Raw genomic sequence first — 24,174 nt, 5'->3', positions numbered from 1 at the left:
CGCAGTATCTAGTTAAACTAATTAGGTACACAACTGCAGAAGCAAAAATCAACTAAACTGAAACCTCTCAATATGACGAAATGAAGTGACACCCGCTGTTTTCCGTTCAATCAGTTTTAAGCCGGATCTAATTAGTAGAGAAACTCTCAAATTCAGAATACATGAGAATATAGTGAGGAATCACTGCTCAGCCACGTAAGTTTACACTATCACCAAGTAGGAACTACGTACAACGCACACTGTGCTTCTGACATTCATTGATAAGATAATTTGAAAATATGTATTAGAGGGGTACTTAAAATTTTATTTAATGGTTAATTCTGTAATGAAAAAGCGTAAACATTTTTTTAAAAAATGTGGAACGGTGATTTTACATTGTCTAATCTATTTGATTGCATTTAGCGACCCGACATCTCTAACACCGTCAGTGCTGTCGTGTTAAATGCTACTTATAAACACCGTTAGAAAAGTGAAACTAGGGTAGTAAGTCACCAATCGATACGGGGACTAAGGCTCATCGTAAGTCATTGAATCATTTTTCTAGGTCCATGTCTCTACAGGGTCAGCCCATCCGTTTTCGTATCAGTTAGTTATGGACATAACTTTCTGATGAAATGAGGTAATTTGGAGTTCTCGGCTGCGACCTGAAATCCATACGACCAATGGAGACGCAAGATCGTCTATAAACATGATTATCACTGGCGTGTACATTAGATTAGCTGCAGTTGCCCGGAATGTTTCATATCCGCCACACAAAGTGACTTGTGTTGCGCGTTGTTGATACCCATAGCGAATGCAAGCAGCATGGGAAACTGCTGCAGACGATGGTCTCTTTCCTCCGAAGTTTCCGGTTCCCTAGACGTACAGGCTGTCATATGCTCGTGGTGTAGACGAATCTCCCGTGGTTCAAGTGTTCCCGACGTCCAGATAGCTTTTCGTATTTCAGCTGCAGGGGTTTTCTGACCGATAAAATTTATTTCCTTCGGCGGCATTTCAATAGGTGTTAATTGATATCTGCCTCTACTAAACTTACCTTCTTCTAGTTCTAGCTTATATAAACAAAACAGCACTTTAAAGTATTATAAATTAGCTTAAAGAAAGAAATATTACTTAGCTGACTTAGCTGATTGCGACGCTTCCTAACGACCAAATTAAGCAACGGTCAAATTAGAAATGGCGATGCAAATGATTTTACAACTTCCGCTTCCGGAGAAAAATAACCTGTGCTCACTTATCAGTATTCAACAAACAGACCTCTGACAAACAAAACTTCGTATTCCTGTTAAATTTCGATAGGAGCTAAATCATTATTTCTGTATTAGCATTCCTCATTTCTTCAAGAAATTTTCGTAAACTTTGTATTTGTCCTGTATGAAAAGATGATTAGTTGCGCCCTCTGTTGTTGCATTTTTCGGTAAGAATCTCAATGTGTTTTTGGATAATTCGCCGTCTATTGCTTCAGCTCTATTTTCACTATTTCAAGTAGGGCACAACTCGGATTCTTGGAGCAGTTAACGTTACAATTCGGGAAATCACAGATTATCTCGATCTTTTGATCGGCCCGTGATACAGTGACTTTTGTTAACACTATATCCACGACGTGCCTTAGCGTGTGTTTGACGATGGGGGTGTTAATAATAAAAACAACTGTGAAACACGTATAAAATATCTTCTGTGGTCAAATGTAAGAACGACAACTAATCAAAACATAGGAGTTCACAATCATGTTTCTGTCAAAGCCTCGAGCTTTCCTCGTCCCGCTACCTACTGACGACTGATGGTACGACCTCCAAGACGGAAGTCGCCGCTGTAATTAATTTTTGCGATAGCAATTACAGTTAGTTTACCACGACGTATTCTGTTTGTTAGGCATTTTATTTTAATTGATTTTCTTCATTGTTTCCTCTGAGTGAAGAAATTTTAAATAAGCCGGCCAAGAACTTAGAAGTAATTCGGTCAAGTACTTTTCGAGATGTTTGCTAACAATATAGTGAAAAAATTCATAGCCTCTATCCATGTACATGTTCATTAGATGATATTGTAGAAATCTGAAGTAAATCGGCCAAGAACTTTTAGATATTTTTGGTAATAACCTTTCCACTTCATTCATACATATATGTTTCATGTCAGATTACGAAACCTTACGAAGACAGTGAGGGTAAAGTTTGCAGAATTTCATAATGATCGGATTAAAACTGTAGATCTATATCATATACAAACAAACAGACTTTCTTTTTTATGTATACATTTACGATGGTGATTACAGATCCTATTAGTATGAGACTTCCTAATATAACATATGCTGAAATCCTGGAAGCCTTATCCACTTTCATTCCATTGGTGTTGATGTCTAATAATGATCAGATGGTGAGAGTAATAATCCTGATTTGCATGCTCCTCCTCTTGCCAGAAATGTCATATTTTTTAACGGCAGAAGGTCACGCTCCTTCAGTGTGTTTTTGTTAATGTGTCTGTGTGGCTTTGTGTTCGAACTTTAACTGTTTAATTATATTGTTTCTAAAAAGAAAAAATACAAAAAACACAAAAATTGCCTTGTGATGTGTGGGTAACGGCCTCAAATTCACCCCCAGGCTATCCGGATGTATAAATATTTTTACTCTGTAACTTCCTACCTTCTTCTTCCATCTTCAGCTCCATGTCTCACATGTCGACATGCTATTCATTAAGCTACAGAGCGACTGTATATGTTGCAATGTCACTCAAAGAAATAATTTGGTTTGTGCTTAACTTCTATTCATTAGTATTCACAAGGAACACCACTTGTTACGTCACACACGGATTGTAAAGTCATTATCTTCATTTTATTCAGTTATGTCAAACGTGTTCACTCACACAGCGGAACCACACAAAGCGCCGCTAAACTAAACGAAATGTTGAAACAACTTACGTGCTGCATAACGTAAAATAGATGTACTAATTCGGGAAATTTCGTGGGCGTGCGCAAAATTCAGCAAAATTTCACTGCTAAAACGACTCGCACGCCACCTATTCCAAAATGTCTGTATTAATTCGGAAACTTTTCCTAAGGTTCATACAACAACTCATCAAAGTTGCATCGTAATCGTTTGAATTATGAGATACAAGCATACACTGAAGAGCCAAAAAGAAACTGGTACACCTGCCTAATAACGTGCAGGGACCCCGTGAGCACGCAGAAGTGCCGCAACACGACGTGGCATGGACTGGACTAATGTCTGAAGTAGTGCTGGAGGGAACTCACACCATGAACCCTACAGGGCTCTCCATAAATCCGTAAGAGTACGAGGGGGTGGAGATCTCTTCGGAACAGCACATTGCAAGGCATCCCAGATACACTCAATAACGTTCATTTCTGGGGAGTTTGCTGGCCAGCGGAAGTGTTTAAACTCAGAATATTGTTCCTGGAGCCACTATGTAGCAATTCTTAGCAATTCTGGACATGTAGGGTGTCGCATTGTCCTGCTGGAATTGCCCAAGTCCATCTCAATGCACAATGGACATGAATGTATGCAGGTGGTCAGACAGGATGCTTACGTACGTGTCACCTGTTAGAGTCGTATCTAGACGTATCAGAGGCCCAATATCATCACAACTGCATTCGACCCACATCACTACAGAGTCTCTACCAGCTCGAACAGTCTCCGGGTTCGATTCCCGGCGGGGTCAGGGATTTTCACCTGCCTCGAGATGACTGGGTGTTTGTGTTGTCCTCATCATTTCATCATCATCCAGGAAAGTGGCGAAATTGGACTGAGCAAAGATTGGATAATTGTACGGGCGCTGATAACCACGCAGTTGAGCGCCCCACAAACCTAACATCATCATCATCATCATCATCGAACAGTCTCTGCTGACATGCAGGATCCACTGATTCATGAAGTTGTCTCTATACCTGTACACCTCCCTCCGCTCGATACAATTTGAAACGAGATTCGTCCAACCAGGAAAGATGTTTTCAGTTATCAACAGTTCAATGTCGCTGTTGACGAACCCAAGTGAGGCGTAAAGCTTTGTGTCGTGCAGTCAAGGGTGTATGAGGGATCCTTCGCCTCCGAAAATCCATACCGATGATGTTTCGTTGAATAGTTCGCATGCTGACACTTGTGGATAGCCCAGCACTGAAATCTGCAGCAATTTGTGGAAGTGTTACTTGCATCAGTTTGAACAATTCTCTTAAGTCGTCGGTGGTGCCGTTTTTCCGGCCGCAGCGATGTCGGAGATTTGATGTTTTACCGGATACCTGATATTCACCGTACATTCGTGAAGTGGTCGTACGGGAAAATCCCCACTTCATTGCCACCTCGTAGATACTATGCCCCATCGCTCTTGCGCCGACCATAACACCACGTTCTTGATAACCTGCCATTGTAACAGCAGTAACCGATCTAACAGCTGCGTCAGACACTTCTTTTATACAGACGTTGTCGACTACAACGCCTATTCTGCCTGTTTACGTATCTCTGTATTTGAATACGCATGCCTATAACAGTTATTTTGGCGTTTAAGTGTAGGAAGTCAATTGATATCACCACTATATTTCTCTTGATGAAGACGCTATTAAACATTCTGCGTAATAAATTTATTATTGTGGTAATAATGATCAGTTAACTACTCGAATTACAATTTTCAGAAAGATACGCTGCTCTTTATAAATATTGTATATATATAGAGTGAGATTTTGAACGTAGATGTCGCAGAGTTGATATATACAAGAAATGCGTTTCGAAATATTTCTGTCTCTATAATCAATTCGTTTCCTGTAGCAGCTCCGCAGTATATAATATGTTTGAGGTAATGTATAGTTTTTCTCTCAATCGCAAACTATCTGGATTTTATAATAATCCTACAGGTACACATCACGTCAATTGGAACACCACGAACAAGTAAAGAATCGGCTTCCGATGAGGCATAGTTGTTGGGGAGTGTCTGAATGCTTATCACGGCGTTAAAGGGCCGTGTGCGAGCAGAGGTCTTTCGGTATAGGCGCGTGTAAGAAGTGTATACCCAACTTGAGCGTCCGAAAACAACAAACTTTATTATTTTATGTTATTTGCTTGCTGGTGCTATCCACCAATGATGTTGTAAATATAAATATTAATAAAAAGCAAACTAAGTATTACTGCGGAGTAGTCTCTAGTGTATTTAACTTTAGTGCAAAAGTATGGTAAAGGAATCATACAAGAGACAAGTCCGTTCTCAGAGACAAATGATGAGTTGCATATCATTAAATCTCTAGCATGTGTCTGTTAACCGGACACACATCATAATGTTTGTCGCGAATACCCTCGTCATTGCAATAAGTTTCGAGAATGTATTTACAGAAAGAAGAGGAAAGATAAGATTGTAGATTAAATGCCTCAGAGTTTTTCACACGTTCTTCCCCCCAGCAACGCCCAGAACTTTCATATAATCATGTGAAACTGCCAGAAAAGTCCTTTTTTTATGTTTTGTTGCCCAACTCATGCGTCACATTCCCAACTTTTTCGAAATTTTTGACCCATCATAGACTCATTCTGCAGTTTCTCGTTTTGTGGTAAGTTCGTATTGATTCCACGGACTCTGCTCGCTCGTAATGATTTTCTTTTTCAAAAAAACAATTGTTTGCGTTCTTGATTTCAGTCAAGTCGTTCACGCGCCGATGTCTTGGTTTGTGAACCAAGGTATACGAGAGGGACTTTCTCACACACTTGTTTCTTATCCAAAACTTCCTGGAGAATGTCCGGAAGACTTGATTTAGAGACGTTCAGTTCCTTGATCCACGCGGCTAGTGTCACAAGAATGTTGATACGTTACGGTTGCACGCCCCCTATAAATATAATACTGCACGCTCGCTACTGACTAGTTGAATGCACATCTGTCTTCTACAGTTGTTAGTTCAAGCTGCCATCTTACTTTATAAAGAGAACTAAAAACAGTCTCCACATTTTTAGGACGGGCGGTTTACGTTGTCGTTGTTCCGGTCTTCAGTCCGAAGACCGTTTTTATGCAGCTCTACATGATATTCTATCCTGTGAACGGCTCTTCATCTCCAAAAAATTACTGCATTCTGCATCCTTCTGAATCTGATTAGTGTATTCATCTCTTGGACTCCCTCTACGACTTTTACCCCACACACTTACCTCCACTACTAAACTGGTGACCCCTTGATGTCGCATAACGTGTCGTATCAACCGATTCCTTCTTTTAGTCACGTTGTGCCACAAATTTCTTGTCTCCCCAATTCTACTCAATATCTCCTCATTACTTACGTATAGACCTATCTAATCTTCAATATTCCTCTGTAGCGCCACATTTCAAAGGCTTCTATTCTCTTTTAGACTGAACTGTTTATCATCTATGTTTCGCGGCCATATGTGGTTGCACTCCACACAAATACTTTCGGAGAAGACTTTCTCACACCTAAATCTATATTCGATGTTAACAAATTTCTCTACTTCAGAAATGCTTGTCTTACCATTGTCAGGTGACATTTAACGTGCTCTCCCTTTCATACCCCTCAATTCATATAACTGCCTTCTGAATTCTGTACCAAGTGTAAATAGCCTTTCGCTCCCTGTGATTTACTCCTGCTACCTTCAAAATTTGAAAGAAATTATTCCGGTCAATATTCTCAAAAGCTTTCTCTAAGTCTACAATTGCTGTAAACGTAGGTTTGTCTTTCCTACGCCTATCTTTAAGACGTTGAGTTAGTATTGCCTCGCGCGTTTCTACGTTTCTCCGGAATCCTGACTGATCTTCCCCGAGGCCGATTTGTTTCATTATTTGCGTTGTTCTGTAAAGAACTCATGTTAGTATTTTGCGGCCATGCCTTATTAAACTGGTAGTTCAATAAAGTTCATACCTGTCAGCAACTGCTTTCTTTGGAGTTGGAATCGCTACATTCTTCTTGAAGCCTGAGGGTTATTCGTCTGCCTCACACAACCGGCACACCAGACGGAAGAGTTTTGTCATGGCTAGCTGTCCCAAGGCTATCAGTAGTTCTGACGGAATTTCGTCTCCCCCGTGTCTTATTTCGACTTATATCTTTCAGAGTTATGTCAAATTCTTCTCGCAGCTCATGTCTCCCATCTCACCTTCATCTACGTCCACTTCCGCTGATATAATATTGCCTTCTAGTTCATCTCCCTTGTATAGACCCTCTATATACTTTTTCCATATTTCAGCTTTCCATTCTTTGCTTAGGACTGGTTTTCCATCTAAGCTGGATATTTACACAGCTGCTTCTCTCTTCCCTAAAGGCCCCCTTAATATTCCTGTATACGGTATCTACCTTTCGCCTAGTAAAATATGCTTCTAAATGCTTACATTTGTCCTCTAGCCATTCCTGCTTAGCCATTTTGCACTTCCTCTTAACCGCATATTCTAAACGTTTGTATTTCCTTTCGCCTTCTTTATCTGCTGTATTTTTACATTTTCTCTTTTTATGAGTTACATTCAGAATCTCTTAAAGTTAGCCATTCGTCTTCTACCGTATTCCGTTCTGATGTTGTAGTTAACTCTTGCCTAATGCTCCCTCTGAAACTCTCAACAACCTATGGTTCTTTTAAGACATCAAGGTCCCATCTCATTAAATTCCTACCTTTTTGCAAAGTCATCAGATTTAATCTACAGTTTATAATCAATAAATTGTGGTGAGAGTCCACAGTTGCTCCTGTGAATGTCTTATAGTTTAAAATCTAGTTCCTAAATCTCTGTCTAACCATTATATAATCAATCTGGGACCTTCCGGTGTCTCCACGTCTCTTCCGCGTATGCAGCCTTCTCTTATGATTCTTAAACTGTTAACGATTAAATTAAGCTCTGCTGCAAAACTCTATCAGGCGGCTTCGTCTTTCATTTCTTTACTCCAATTCACATTCAGCTACTATTTTTCCTTCTCTTCATTGCCTACAATCGAATTACAGTCCGAAATAACAATTAAATTTTCGTCTCCTTTAACTGTCCGAATAAATTATTTTGTCTTATCATACATTTTTCAATCTTTTCATCATCTGCGGAACTACAATGGTAGCCGTGGACTTCATGTCTACCTTGGTTAGGATAATACGTTCATTATGCTGTTCGTAATAGATTATTTGCGTTTCTATTTTCTTATTCATTATTAAAACCACTCCTGTTAAGCCCTATTTGATTTTGTATTTATAACCCAGTATTCACCTGGCCAAAAGTCTTGTTAAAAAAATGGTTCAAGTGGTTCTGAACACTATGGGGCTTAACTGCTGAGGTCATCAGTCCCCTATAACTTAGAACTACTTAAACCTAACTAACCTAAGGACATCACACACATCCATGCCCGATGCAGGATTCGAACCTGCGACCGTAGTGGTCGCGCGGTTCCAGACTGTAGCGCCTAGAACCGTTCGACCACCCCGTCCGGCATGGTCTTGTTCCTCCTGCCATCGAACTTCACAAATTCCCTCTTTATCTAGCCTTAACCTGCCCATTTCCGTTTTCAAATTTTTTAACCTACTTGCCCGATTAAGGGATCTAACATTCCACGTTCCGATCCGCAGAATGCCAGATTTGTTTCTCCTAATGACCACGTCCTCCTGAGTAGTCCGCTCCCGGAGGTACGAATGGGGGACTGTTTTACCTCCAGAATATTTTACCCAAGAGGACGCCATCATCATTTAACCATACAGTAGAGCTGCGTGCCCTCGGGAAAAATTACGGCTGTAGTTTCCCCTTGCTTTCAGCCGTTTGCTGTACCAGCACCGCAAGGCTGTTTTAGTTGATGTTACAAGGCCAGATCAGTCAACCATTCAGACTTATCCTCTGCAACTAGTGAAAATGCGGTTGCCCCTCTTTAGGAGCCACACGTTTGTCTGACCTGCAAACAGATACTACTTGGTTTTGGTTGCACCTACGGTACGGCTAGGTGTATCGCTGAGGCACACAAGCCACCGATCCGACGGTACGTTCTGTGGTTTGTAACCCACAGCCCACAGAATGTGTTTGACTGAGCACATCATGGCCGTCTAACGTTGAGCACCACTATAGGCAGTCTAAGCACAGCTAAAGCTCACAGTTACATGTAGTAAGACATTTGCGAGATTCTTTTAATAATTCCCTTAACGAAACTCTGTCTCGAAATCTGGTAGAAAACGGAAAGAGATTCTGGTCTTACGTAAAGTACACTAGCGGAGAGAAGCAATCAGTACCTTCACTGTGTAAAACCAATGGAAATGTTGCTGATGACAATGCCACTAAAGCATAGTTACTACGCGCGTTTTTCCGAAATTCCTTCACCAAAGATGACAAAGTAAATATTCCGGAATTAGAATCAAGAACAACATGAGCAACTTAGATGTATATGCGCTCGGTGTAGTGAAGCAACGTAAATAATGAACACAAGGCCTCTGGTCCAGATTGTACACCAGTTAGGTTCCTCTCAGAGCATGCTGGTCCAGTAGCCCCTTGTTGGTAATCATAACAAATGCCTGCTAGTCGAAAGACCCGTAAGTAAAGACTGGAAAGTTCACAGGGTACATCAACACTCAAAAAAGGAAGTAGGAGTAATCTGCTGAATTACAGACCCATATCACTAACGCAGATTTTCAGTAGGATTTAGGAACATATACGGTCTACGAACTTTATTACCTCGAAGGTACCGATCTATGACACACAGACAGCACGCGATTCAGAAAATACCTTTCTTATGCAACACGCTTAGCTCTTTATTCTCACGAAGTAGTGAGAGATTTCGGCCGGACATGTGAAACTGATTCCATATTTATTTGGTTTCCAAAAGACTCTAAACACCATTGCTCACAAGCCGCTTCGAATTCAGTTGCGTACTTATGGAGTATCGTCCCAGTTGTGCGACTGGATTCGTGATTTCCTGTCAGAAATGTCACGGTTTCGAGTAGTTAATGGAAAATCATCGACGAAAACAGAAGTAATGTCTGGCGTTTCCCAGCTAGGTGTTACACGCCCTCTGTTGTTCCTGATCAATATATGACAATTAGGAGACAGCCTCCTCAGACTGAAACTTCCTGGCAGATTAAAACTGTGTGGCCGACAGAGACTGGAACTCGGGACCTTTGCCTTTCGCGGGCAAGTGCTCTACCAACTGAGCTACCGAAGCACGACTCACGCCCGGCCCTCACAGCTTTACTTCTGCCAGTACCTCGTCTCCTACCTTCCAAACTTTACAGAAGCTCTCCTGCGAACCTTGCAGAACTAGCACTCCTGAAAGAAAGGATACTGCGGAGACATGGCTTAGCCACAGCCTGGGGGATGTTTCCAGAAAGAGATTTTCACTCTGCAGCGGAGTGTGCGCTGATATGAAACTTCCTGGCAGATTAAAACTGCTTGCCCGACCGAGACTCGAACTCGGGACCTTTGCCTTTCGCGGGCAAGTGCTCTACCAACTGAGCTACCGAAGCACGACTCACGCCCTGTCCTCACAGCTTTACTTCTGCCAGTATCTCGTCTCCTACCTTCCAAACTTTACAGGAGCTCTTCAGCGCACACTCCGCTGCAGAGTGAAAATCTCATTCTGGAAACATCCCCCAGGCTGTGGCTAAGCCATGTCTTCCCAGTATCCTTTCTTTCAGGAGTGCTAGTTCTGCAAGGTTCGCAGAAGAGCTCCTGTAAAGTTTGGAAGGTAGGAGACGAGATACTGGCAGAAGTAAAGCTGTGAGGACCGGGCGTGAGTCGTGCTTCGGTAGCTCAGTTGGTAGAGCACTTGCCCGCGAAAGGCAAAGGTCCCGAGTTCGAGTCTCGGTCGGGAAAACAGTTTTAATCTGCCAGGAAGTTTCATATCCGCGCACACTCCGCTGCAGAGTGGAAATCTCATTTTGGAGTCTCCTTAGACTGTTTGCAAGTCATGCTGTAATTTACTGTCTTGTAAAGTCAAAGATGATCGAAGCTAACGTCAAAATGATTTAGACAAGATATCTGTGTGGTGCGAAAAGTGGCATTTGACTCTGAATGATGAACAGTGTGAAGTCGTCGACGTGAATATAAAAAGGAATCCGCTAAATTTCCATAATATGATAAATCACGAAAGTGTAATGGCTCTGAATTCAACTTACTACTTAGAGTTCGCAATTGTAGAGAGTGCCACAGGTATGATACGTGAATTGATACGTCAATCATTGACGCAAAGGCGTTTATCGTTTCGGCAGGATCTACTCATGAAATTTCAATCACCAACTTTCTCCTCTCAATTCGAAACTCATTTGTTGGCGCCCACATAAATAGAGAGAAATCGCTGTAATAATGAATCAGACTTGATCAGAGCTCAAACGAAAGATTCGGTATTTGTTTTTACCACGTTTTGTTCTAAACGATAGAGAAATAGTTTGGCGGTGGTTTGTTAAACCATTCGCCAGGCACTTAGCTGTGAACTGCTGAGTAATCATGTAAATGTAGAGGCCAACACTATTCGTCGCCGTCTTCTACAAAGACGACGCATTTGTGTCCGGTTCCCTGTTGTTACTGCCACGCGTCTTCAACCACATATATATGTAACTGTGAAACTTCCTGGCAGATTAAAACTGTGCGCCGGACCGAGACTCGAACTCGGGGCCTTTGCCTTCCGCGGGCAAGTGCAGAAGAGCGTCTGTGAAGTTTGGAAGGTAGTAGACGAGGTACTGGTACGATTGAAGCTGTGAGGGCGGATCGTAAGTCGTGCTTGGGTTGCTCAGATGGATAGCCGGCACGGTAGCTCAGCGTGTTTGGTCAGAGAGTCTAGCTACCCTCTGTAATAAAAAACTAAGTGAACGTATCAATGAACAACCTGAACGAGTGTCATCGGACGTCCGTCACGAAAAAGTCAACGAACAATACAGAACAAAAAAGATGGTAGAGCCCTTTCCCGCGGAAGGCAAAGGCCCCGAGTTCGAGTCTCGGTTCGGCACACAGTTTGAATCTGCCAGGAATTTTCATATCACCGCACACTCCGCTGCAGAGTGAAAATCTTATTCTGGTAAAAGTAACTGTTTTGCAGTTTCCCTGGAGTGTCTATTGGAAATAGCGTTCCTTTTGCGACAAACATCTCATAAACACACAGATATGTGTAATCAATATTGAGCATAACGACTTTGTGAGCAATGAGAAATTTCAATGCTCGGTAGTTATAGTTACTGAGATATGTCGACAGACCATGCGATACCACAGATATTGCGATTAGATGTGCTACACTTAGGGCCGGTTTAAGGCCCAAGCGACACGTGCTGCAGGTTGGGACGTCAAACGGAGAGGAGCGCAGAGGGACCAAGTGCAAAATTTGTATACAAGAGGTTCATGATTAACTGAAAGAACTCGCACAGAAGGAAGTATACGGTAGCAGCCGTTTGCGAGATTATCGCGAATGTGAGGTTGGAAGGCGCCTTTGACTTCACTGTCAGATACTGCACTTGTTCGCAGAAAATAATTTGAAATGTAGGTGTTATGGTGGTAAAACCAAGTGGTAAGAAGTACAACTCAAGTAGGTAGTGAAGTGAAGTGTGATTTATATGTGTGCCAAGATCATAAATGCTACCCCTTTCCGTCGTCGCGCTTTCGAAAGAAGTCAGCAATAGTTTTTGATTGCCTTAACAATAAAGTAAATTCCAAGGTTCCTCATCTTCAAAAGTAATGAGATGTGTCCGAAGTGCAGTAAAAAAATGTTTATAAAATGCAGAAATGACGCAATGAAAGTACTCAACTGAGCGAGCGAAAGCATTAGCATTCTTGGAAACAGTGTGTGCTGCGAATGGTAGTTTTTCGTGGCTACACACACGCAGACGAGCCTCAGGCCGACCGCTCACAAAAAAGACTGTCGAGCAGCCAGTTTGTACGCAACAGGCACCAGCTCCCTGGAATGTGCTTTCTAGATGTTAACATTTCAACACTGCTGCAAGTGAAAGTAGTTAACACCAATTATATCATACTTGTTATTTTAGTAATTAGGAAGTATAATTCCAGTTACAAAAAATGTATAGGTTTCATTGCACGTGATCAATTCTGTAAAACTTTTGCAGATCGGTCACACGGGTTAAAACGTCAACCATGACTCCTACGCGCCAAACGGTTAGAGAAATACAGTGAGTTAACCGTATCATCGGTGTACCAAGTGGCGCAATCTAAAAACACTTCCAACTCCAGTGGAGAAAACTAGATTCAAAACAGGTTATAGTAGCAACCTTCCGGAATAAAAATAATTTACTACACACAAACACAATAATGTGATCGTTTCTGTCCCGTGACTCGCTCTCCCTTCTAAACAACAACGGAAAATGAAAGGAAATAAACTTACTCGAAGCAATTGCGGTAATACTCCACCTTCTGTTTACTCTGAGAAGAAGTTTCTGTCGGAGATAACCGTGGAGAAGCATACTCATTATTCGCAAATTTATTCACACTGTTAACACCACTTTACAATTCACATATCAATGATGAAGGAAGATTATTTCCTGTTTCTCTTTTTTCTATTCATACACGTAGACGAAAGTTCACTAGAAAGTAGTTACTTCGAGACTTAATAATTTTAGCATATTTCTATGCCGTGTATTGTAGCCTACTGATATATTACCAGTTTTACACAAAATTCAGTGCCCTCTATTATAGCATATTGATCCATTTATATTTCCATACCATAACATCTATAAGAACTGTAAGGAACTGTGAACAAAGCATAGGATATTATTTAGAGTAATAAAATGCTATCCATCCACCATTAAACTAATAAAGTTTTATTTCATAGTTATGTTCGGTAACTCGTGTGAGTAATAGGTGAGAAATTCACAGTTCTTAATTTTGTTGAAGCCATGTACCAGCATCCTCATGTATTAGGGTCATCATTACGGAACGAATATTTCATTGTTTGTGTAGCCCCACAATAACTCGAATTATTTACTCTTTGCATTGCAGTGTACCTTCTTATGCACAAATTCCATTACCTCAACAGTGTTTTCTACTATGTATGCATTATATAACACGAATAATTGATTTTTAACTACTTTCTGTAGCGCCTGAATCAGAATTCTTACAATTTATTGCTAAATTCGTTTCTCACTGTTCACATATAGACCATGTTATGGCCCAAATGTTCTGCTTCAGAAACTTCATATTCGATGCTAGACCAAATGCAAGCTCAGAAATGATCTACAGTTAATAAGTGATATCATGCGCAATGCTGGTTATTGGCGCTTGCTTTTTTCAGTCAAATCTTAAGGGGGTTTGAGATTTATACCTGTCGTGGTCTGTGATTCGATCCAGAAAACATTTCTGTAAATAGGAGTGACATATGCATATAAAAGAATAACGGTGGAAAATACAGATGAGAAATGGATCGAGATCGAGTGCAACGTTGAGGGTTGCATATCTTAAAATAAAGGCGCCCTTTTACGTCAGGCTCATACAGGTTTCTCTCCTTCCTGCAACCTTTCTACGACTCAGTGACTGATCAGGTAGCGGTGAACGTAGCTGGAAGTACGCGATACTAGAAACAAGAAAGCTAGCTGAACACGAGCTGTAAAACGCATACCTTAATCGTTATGAGCGCTTCATCTTCTATATTGTGAAACAAACCTTTCCTAATGCAAGCTCTCAGTTTTCTGTATTTTTGGAGGAGGCAGTATGACCAAAAAAAAAAAAAAAAGAAAAATATGTCCAGTAAACATGGGCTCTAAGGTGCTGACTTAATGAGCTATGAGAATGTGTTTCACGGCATGCGAATATGGAATGCTCCCTGATGAGTCATTGTGTCAGTATACTTATAACAGACGTCTTGTCCAAGGTAGCCTGTGTACTGCCGGTGCCGTGAGTCCTAGGCTGTACTTGCGAACTCGGGCACTCGATCTCCTTTGTACGCTGGTGTGGTCCACCTGTAATCGACGACTGACGAAACTGACAAGTTTTCAGTTAGATGGGCAGCCGCAGAGACTGGTGACTCGATTGTCCGAGCGTACGGAGTCACAGAGCGCGAGATGTTTCGACGAGGAGCCAGCTGGCTAATTTAAAGCGAGCGTAAACGCCATTTCAGATCTCCAGGGTAAATAAATTGTGTTCTTTTATGAAATGTTGCAATTTGTGGCCGAAGGCGAAATTTTCTTGTGTGCTCCCTGTGTATGTCTAGTAAGTCGTAGATGTACCCTGCAGCAAATGATAATATTAAATGTTATCAGCAATACATAGTTATAAAATAATCTCAGTCAAACGAGGTTGTCCCACAAATACAATCTTCATAGCATTATTATTTCATATGAGCATTATTACAAAACCAGAACTCAAATAATATGCTATTTTATTGTAACTGATCAATTCCTAACATTCACTTTGACTGAATTTTTAAAAAGCTTCAAAGTCTACCAAAAGCAATTCTGGTCAGTCTTTTTATTCTTATGATTATTTCTTTTCCTGTCAAACATGTTATTAATTTCAACTGCTCTAAGTAAGAAATTCATAAACCTGTGATATCTTTTTCGGTTTGTATTGAATTGACAGTATCGATAGATAACTGAAAACTGAGCATTTTTCATCATAATTATATTGCGGCCCGCAAACACATATTTTCCTAGAAACCGAGGGAAAAAGCTTTCCCGACTGTCTCTTATGAACCCACAAGGTAAAAGCTCTTCTATGAAAGCGCAGCTGTCGTAGCGAACAAAACATCTGGCTGAGAAGCAGGGAACCGTTGTTCGATTTCCAGCTACATAAAGCACGTGTTTTGCTTTCTCCATTTTTATTTTTTTCCGCATAAAACCAGTAGCAATTGGAGGGTTAATAAGGTAAGTAACTCATTAACGAATAATAACAAAGTATGCAAATAGCTTCGCAAACGACTTGTATTGGTAAAGAATTAAAATTCTAAGCCGCTTTGTATGAAACAGTCCCGAGAAGATTGCTGCCAAGACAAGCATTCGACGCTCATTATCGCAGGGTCTGGAAAATTTCTGCCTAAAGGTTTCCCGATCTTATAAGAAACAAATCATTAATTAGGTCTTCACGGTATGAGAAAGGTCAATCATTTATTATTTTCTTTACCTCACTTGCTCCAAACCCGGGAAAGAGAAGAATTCAATTTACAAAACACATTTTGAGAACATTTTGAATCCTTAGGTTGATGATGTTTGATTCTTGGGAAGGGCAAACTAAAACTTCATGTGTGATAACATGTTTATAGATAATAAGGGCCAACCGGCTTATGCAGTAGAAGTAATACCGCCAGACAGCACACCTGTGTGCCAGCCATGTAATGTTTGTTTTTATTGGGAAGCCGAAAATATTATTTGGAGGCTTCAAATTTACGGTAGACCATGCTTCTTGAAACACAATGGGAACTGCACACTCGAGCGGATGCAATAGCGATTCACAGCATAGTTCATGATCAACTTTCAGCAGCGATTTTTCAGGCAATTTTATGTTATGCGTGGCTTGCATAAAAATTAACTCCCGAAAAAAATATATATATTTAAATGTAATAGAAACTAGATTTCCTCCGAAACTTCGGAAGGAACAATGAAGTTGCAGGAAGATTGCATTTGCTGGATGCTTTTGGTGCCGCCGGCATATTTACTTCTCATGTTTACGTAGCAAGTACAATCCATCTAGTTCCTCGAAGGAAACTGAGGACATATGGCATGGTGAGTGAAAAGACATTGTAAGTCGATCATGATTAAATCTTTAATGAGCCGGCCGGTGTGGCCGTGCGGTTCTATGCGCTTCAGTCTGGACCCGCTTGACCGCTACGGTCGCAGGTTCGAATCCCGCCTCGTCCCATAGTGCTCAGAGCCATTTGAACCATTTTTGAAATCTTTAATGATATAGTAACGCAAGTCGCTTAAGAAATTTATTTCTCTACGTTATTATACTCTGTTGATTTGCTATCTGTATTAATCCTCCTACACTACCAGTTTCGAAATGCAAATAAAAATCTGCAGAATGCAACTATGAATCGAACACAGATTACCTGCATTCAAGCCAGATGCCTTGGTCGTTACACAAGGGGCATTATCGTTGAACAGTGTTTTCGTGATGGGTATATTAGCGACAGTATAAAAGATTTATTCCCTCAATTTGCAGGAAAATATGCGTTTGCAGACTTCACATATGTTGATGAGAAATGTACAGTTTTAGCTATCGATCCTCTCCACTCTGATAAGTCGATTGAGCGTCATGAACTTCAGCCGTAGTTTTTAAAAAATATGTCGGGTGGTGGGGAGGTGGTGGGGGGAGGGAGGGTTGACCCAAAATGTCTTAGAGACTTTCATTTTAGGTTGTGCATAAGCGACTTGCCGAAGGTGAACCGAATCGACTGGCCGTGTCTGAGGCCTCCTCCTTTTGACCTGCAGTTACTGCCTGATACATAATTTAACACACATGGAGACACAATGTTACCAACATACCGTCTATTCACATGTGTCTCTAGAGTATCTTTCAGAAAACCAAAACTCAAGTGCTGACTGTACTAAACTTAAAGGTTGGCAAAAATTTAATTTTAAGCAAAACTTGGCGTTTCAGCGTAATGGAAAGGCAAGGGGTCTTACGATTTCTGTGCACAGCCGTACAATGTGGTCCTCAAAACGAAGTGATGCAGATATTATCTATAAAAATCTCTACCTACTTCGTTTCCCGATTTAAAGACCTGCTGGTGCTGGTGCTGGTGCTGGTTCCGCATTTAACATTTGACGACGCCAATATGGCTGCAGTACATTAGGACTTTGTTTTTATGAAAGAGATCTGATGATGGTCATTAAAGACCGAAACCGGTAATCTGTTATCAAACAGTTTGTGACCATAGACGTAAATTAAAAGAAACTTATGAAAAGTATTCGGATACCCCAAAAACATAAGTTTTTCATATTAGGTGCATTGTGCTGCCGCCTACTGACCGCTACTCCAGTAGTCATTAGACATAGTGAGAGAGCAGAATAGGACGCTCCGCGGAACTTAAGTACTTCGAACGTGGTCAGGTGATTAGATGTGACTTGTGTCATAAGTCTTTACGCGAGATTTTCACACTCCTAAACATCCCTAGGACCACTGTTTCCGATGTGACGGTGAAGAGGAAATGTGAAGGGACACGAACAGCACAAAAGCGTACAGGCCGCCCTTGTCTGTTGACTGACAGAGATTGCCGACAGTTGAAGAGGGTCGTAATGTGTAATTGTCAGACCATCACACAGAAATTCCAAACTGCATCAGGATCCACTGCAAGTACTGTGACAGGTAGGCGGGAGGTAAGAAAATTTGGACTTCACGGTTGAGCGGATGCTCATAAGCCACACATCACGCCGGTAAATGCCTAACGACGCATCGCTTGGTGTACGGAGCGTAAATATTGGATGATGGACAAGTGGAGAAACGTTGTGTGGACTGACGAATCACGGTACACAATGTGGCAATCCGATGGCAGAGTGTGGGTATCGCGAATGCCCGGTGAACGTCTTCTGCCAGCGTGTGTAGTGCCAACAGTAAAATTCGGAGGCGGTGGTGTTATGGAGTGGTCGTGACTTCCATGGAGGGAGCTTGCACCACTTGTTGTTTTGCGTGGCACTATCACAGCACAGGCCTACATTGCTGTTTTAAGCACCTAGTTGCTTCCCGCTATTGAAGAGCAATTCGGGGATGGTGACTGCATCTTTCAACACGATCAAGCACCTGTTCATATATCAAGGCCTGTGGCGGAGTGGTTACTCGACAATAAGATCCCTGTAATGGACTGGCCTGCACAGAGTCCTGACCTGAATCCTATAGAATACCTTTGGGATGTTTGGAACGCCAACATCGTGCCAGGCCTCACCTCGCCTCAGTGCAGCACTCCATGAAGAATAAGGTGTCATTCCACGAGAAACCTCCCAGCACCTGGTTGAACATATGTCTGCGAAAGTGGAAGCTGTCATCAAAGCTAAGGGCGGGCCAACACCGTATTAAATTCCAGAATTACCGATTGAGGGCACTACGAACTTGTAAGTCATTTTCAGCCAGGTGTCCGGATACTTTTGATCACGTAACAGGTGTACTCTCGGTGTTCTGTGAATCCCACGGCTACTAATAGCCTTTGGAACTGATCGTCGAACGCTGTAATATTAGCACTGTACTGAGCCTGTCTTATTACAGTTCTTTATGGAATAGCGATTCTGACTTGTGCGTTTATGGGCTTCGATGACTTTTGCCAATCCATCGGTTTTCGCTTAGCAGCAGAGTTCACTTCGTGAATCCCATCACTCAAGATGGAACTGTTACGTGTCACTGCAACTAGGCCGCATCGAACGCTTTAATATACTTTTCTGTTTTGATGTCATATCACATTACCAAAACATACTACAGGGAAGTAATGAAGATTGAATCTGTGCTTTGTTCGAAGGCTGTTACGCGGTAACTGGGTAGAAAACTTTCTCAAAAACTAATTAATTTATACTCTCTGTTTCGTTCTATATTTCATTCAGTAACTGCGAATAACACATTCTACCGGTTGGCTATAATTAAAGTGGAGCTTCTTACGGAGTCCACTGCGGGCTGTAATTATCGTATGGCAGCGAAACTTGGAGGATATTTTAATGCGTTATTGCGAAACGTGGGAAAAAATTAGTTCCAAGGCCAGTAGGAACAAATCTGGCACTGTGAATGTAAGAAAGATGTATAGAAATGTTTCCATATGTAATGGACTAGGAACGGGACGTCGGCAGAAAAAATAAAAAAGTGTGAAAGGCATAATGGTGATTTTATTAAAAACGATGCTTACACAATTTGTTCAGGATGAGCACCGGATACATCGATGAGGTGTTGCCTCCATAAAACGACGTGATCAACAATTGCTCGCATCATTTCCTGTGTACCGGCCTTCAGAACAGGTAGAAGCCGAACGTGGCAAACGCACTCTCCACTAGGTATCCCCCAGAGCCAAAAGTCACATAGATTGAGATCAGGTGATCTTGCAGGCTATGCATCTGGAAAACCTCTGGAGATAACACGTTTGTCGAAGGTTGCATTAAGCAGATCTTTCACTGCACACAGGTGCGCTCTTCCGAAGCAGGAATAACATGCTGTACCAGGAGGTTTATATAACGTGCAGAAGTCACGATGCACCTGACGCGCACTCTGCTTGTATTCTCTTCAAATAAGAAAGGACCGAGTCTAAAGGCTCTTGTTAATCCACACCACACGGTTATACAGGAAGAGTCCAATATCTCTTCGTGCACAACAAGCAGTTTAACAGTACTACAAGTTCGGCAGTCCTGTGTATCCACTGCACCTTGTTATGTAATATGTGCCCCGTCATTCCTCAGGATTTTGCCCGGTGTCATGTTATCCACTGTGATCATTGTCAGAAACCAAACAGCAAATTCGGAACGTTGTTGTGGATCATGAGGTTTCAGTTTCTGCGTCGTCTGAATCTTGCACGGGCACCAGCATAAAGCAGATCACAAAAATTTCACTGCTATCGACCATGCGATGGACAATTCTCGTGGCTCTGCACGACAGCTAGCACTACCTGGGGCACGTGCTGCGTGGTCAGCTACAACAAAAGGAACCTCGTCAGTTAACTTCCGCCGAGATAGGACGTCCTCCTCTTTCTGGTGTCACACCAAGCCCACCTGTGTTTTCGAATTTCCTTGCCACCTGCTTTAAACCATTTAATGACATCTGACATGTCCTCAGACATTTCAGTCGGCTATACGCTTCCAGTGCATCACTGCAATTGCTGCCGTTTACATAAAACAGTTTCCCTAATAGCGCACTGTCTCTCTTCTCCATAACGATACTGTTCACTCACGTAATCCCTTGTTAAATGACAGTGTGGATGTCATACCGTCATACAAACAGTTTACAGCGACAGATTTGCACCTGGTGGCTACAACTGGAACTAATTTTTTCCACTATACATCGGTTACGCATTAACGCATTACCATATCCATCGCGTTTCGCTGGCGTTTGGTAATTACAGCGCACACTGGACCTTCGTGAGTATCTGCACTTTAATTATAACTGCCCGATAGTGTCCCTAATTTTGTGGGTACGTTCCTCGTTTGTACACACATCAAAAAATGTTTTGCATCACCCAGTTTCCCAGAACTGCTGAAGATAGACGTTGACTGTGGATATTGTATAAGAGACATAGTCCCTTTGACTGTTCCGAGACGTCACTAAACCCGACTAAAGATGTAAACAAGCACGCATGAGCAGCGCCTATTAGACGGAGGGGGTCCGACAACAAATCCGTTCCAGCCATTTCACCAGGACGGAGGTACACGGCCCCTGTTGTCTCTACTTCAACCATGCCTAGACAGTCAACATCGCGTTTCGATCGCGTCCGCATTGTCGCTTTGTGCCAGGAAGGGCTCTCTACAGGAGAAGTGTCCAGGCATCTCGGAGTTAACCAAAGCGATTTTGTTCGGACGTAGAGGAGATACACAGAGGCAGGAACTGTTGATGACATGCCTCGCTCAGACCGCCCAAGGACAGTGGATGACAGCTAGCTTCGGATTATGGCTCGGAGGAACCCTGACAGCAACGACACCATGTTCAATAATGCTTTTCGTGCAGCCACAGGACGTCGTGTTACGACTTTTACTGTGCGCAATGGGCTGCATGATGCGCAACTTCACTCCCGACGTACATGGCGAGGTCCAGCTTTGCAACCACGACACCATGCAGCGCGGTACAGAGGGGCCCTACAACATGCTGAATGGTCCGCTCGGGATTGGCATTACGTTCTCTTCACCGATGAGTATCACATACGCCTTCAACCAGACGATCGTCGGATGCGTGTCTGGAGCAACACGGTCAGGCTGAACGCTTTAGACACACTGTCGAGCTAGTGCAGCAAGGTGGAGGTTCGCTGCTGTTTTGGGCTGACCTGCGCCACTAGTGGCCATGGAAGGCGTTGTAACGACTATACGATACGTGAATGCCATCCTCCGACTGATAGTGCAACCATACTGGTAGCATGTTGGTGAGGCATTCGTGTTCATGGACGACAGTTCTTGTCCCCATCGTGCACATTTTATGAATGACTTCCTTCAGGATAACGACATCGCTCGACTAGAGTGGCGAGCAAGTTCTCCAGACGTTAATCCTGTTGAAAGTGCCTGGGATAGATTGAAAAGGGCTGTTTATCGACGTGACCCTCCAACCACTCTGAGGAATATACGCCGAACCGCCGTTGAGGAGTGGGACAATCTGGATCAACAGCGCCTTGATGAACCTGTGGATAGTATGCAACGACGAATACAGGCATGCATCAAGGCAAGAGGATGTTCTGCTGGATATTAGAGGCACCGATGTATACAGCAGTCTGGACCACCACCTCTGAAGGTCTGGTTATATGGTGGTACAACATGCAATGTTTCGTTTCCATGAGAAATAAAAGGGGCGAATATGATGTTTATGTTGATTTCTATTCAAATTTTTTGTACAGCTTCCAAAACTGTCTGAACCGACGTGATGCAAAACGTTTTTGATGTGTGTGTTATTAAAATCCAACGTTTTTGTATCGAAGCACATGGTGACAATGACTAAGCCGCGCATACTTTCGAAATTTAAAATCAGTTATACACTGGATTGTTCATTTTGTGCCGCTGCAGCAAGATAGACAATCGCATGTACGTTCCAAGATGTGCACCAAAATGTAGCGGGACAGGCCGTGCAGTGTTCGCTACGGAGGGGTGGAACAGTGGCTCTTCTAGTGGTTTTGACAACGATGGGTTCCAACATGGGCGTTGTGGGTTCGACGGCTGGCAAGGGCTGTACACGGAGGTGTATATGACTGCTGTAAGGCAGATGGCGCGCTTGTAATCTCTTTATGACTCCAATAAACTGCAGCAGTTATAGGAGCGCGCTCTCGTCCCGCGTCGCGGCCCGACTCGAGAAATACGGGACCTCCCAATGAACTTGTGTCCTCACAGTAGTCGGCTTCTACGCCACACTTCTCAAACACTCGTCTCCCTGCTGGGCCACGGGAAATTAATGTGTGATTAAAGAAGTACGCAAGAAAATTCGCAAGTTTTTCGTGTAGTGTGGAGAGGTTGCATGCATTTAAACACACGGTACAGAATTACTAAGTTGTCGTGAAATAGTTACTCGTTCCCCGACAGAGGCGGCTGCTGGCACTCGTCAGACGTGCTGTGTCACCTGTTGTGACATACGCACCACGACCTGTCTATCTCATCGACCTCGGGAGACGGGAAGCGGTCTGAACAAGGCGGCGGGAGTTCTACAACAGTGGTCCCAAGGCCTTGCACAGTCGGTGTACTTCCGCACTGCTGTGTCAGATGCTGCTGCTGTATGTCACTCTTTAGCTACCGACATGGCCCAGTCGATTCTAACGAGGGGAACTCCCCGTCGCACCACCCTCAGATTTAGTGATAAATGGTCCAGTGGATAACCCTCAAAACCTGAACACAAGTCAACCATCAAAACTGTGAAAAAAGAAGAAAACAGTGAACGATACATGCTCAAGATGTGCAACATCGGTGGAATCAAAATAGTTACGGCCTCGTGGTTACAAGGTCACGGCGTTGGACTCCGAAGCCAGAGGTCCATATCCAAAGCACCGCTGTGTATTTTTTCTTTTTTTTTTTTTTTTTTTAGGCGCAATATTATGAACTCTCCGTTCGGTCGTTGACGTGTCTGTTCGCTGTATTCAGATCTTTGTCTGTGTCGTGGAGTAACGTACGATTGCAACAGCGAGGTGTAAGGATGGAGGAAGGGAACTACAAGCGTACGTACTTCCTGTTTGTTGTACACAAGTACCACACGTTATGACTCCTGCGTTCCGTTTTGCAAGTTTTGATTTTGAATTGCTTTCTTGTATCGTAGTTCACATGCAATCATTTATTGTTTTCATTTGTGTGAGATATCTATGCGGCATCTCGCCTGATCTCACTATTCATCACATTAACTTGCAACGGCAATATATTCTTACCACATGACTCATATTTTGTAACCAATGTACATTACAACAATTGCCAAGACTGGAGAAGGTGAACAGACACGTCAATGACAGGATGAAATGGCTCTGAGCACTATCGGACTTAACTTCTGAGGTCATCAGCCCCCTAGAACTTAGAACTACTTAAACCTAACTAACCTATGGACAACACACACATCCATGCCCGAGGCAGGATTCGAACATGCGATCGTAGCGGTCGCGCGGTTCCAGACTATAGCGCCTTTAACCGCTTGGCCACCGCGGCCGGCAATGACAGGACGGAAAGTTCATAATTTTCTGAAAAAAATTGT

At 42.6% G+C, this 24,174-nt stretch overlaps 1 protein-coding gene and 1 non-coding gene across 2 annotated transcripts in view; one reads left to right on the top strand and one right to left on the bottom strand.

The window, feature by feature from the left end:
• The window catches only part of LOC126457844 (allatostatin-A receptor-like), a 1,203,850-nt gene that overhangs the window by 8,979 nt on the left and 1,170,697 nt on the right, over positions 1-24,174 (top strand). The gene's annotated exons all lie outside the window — the stretch shown is intronic.
• Trnas-cga (transfer RNA serine (anticodon CGA)) lies at positions 10,315-10,389 on the bottom strand. The gene has a single exon. It is a non-coding gene; the product is annotated as a tRNA-Ser (tRNA).

Source organism: Schistocerca serialis, chromosome 2, assembly GCF_023864345.2.
Source record: "Schistocerca serialis cubense isolate TAMUIC-IGC-003099 chromosome 2, iqSchSeri2.2, whole genome shotgun sequence".
Lineage (NCBI taxonomy): Eukaryota > Metazoa > Arthropoda > Insecta > Orthoptera > Acrididae > Schistocerca > Schistocerca serialis.
Note: the sequence above shows the minus strand (reverse complement) of the source record. Positions and strands in the feature narration are given on the sequence as shown.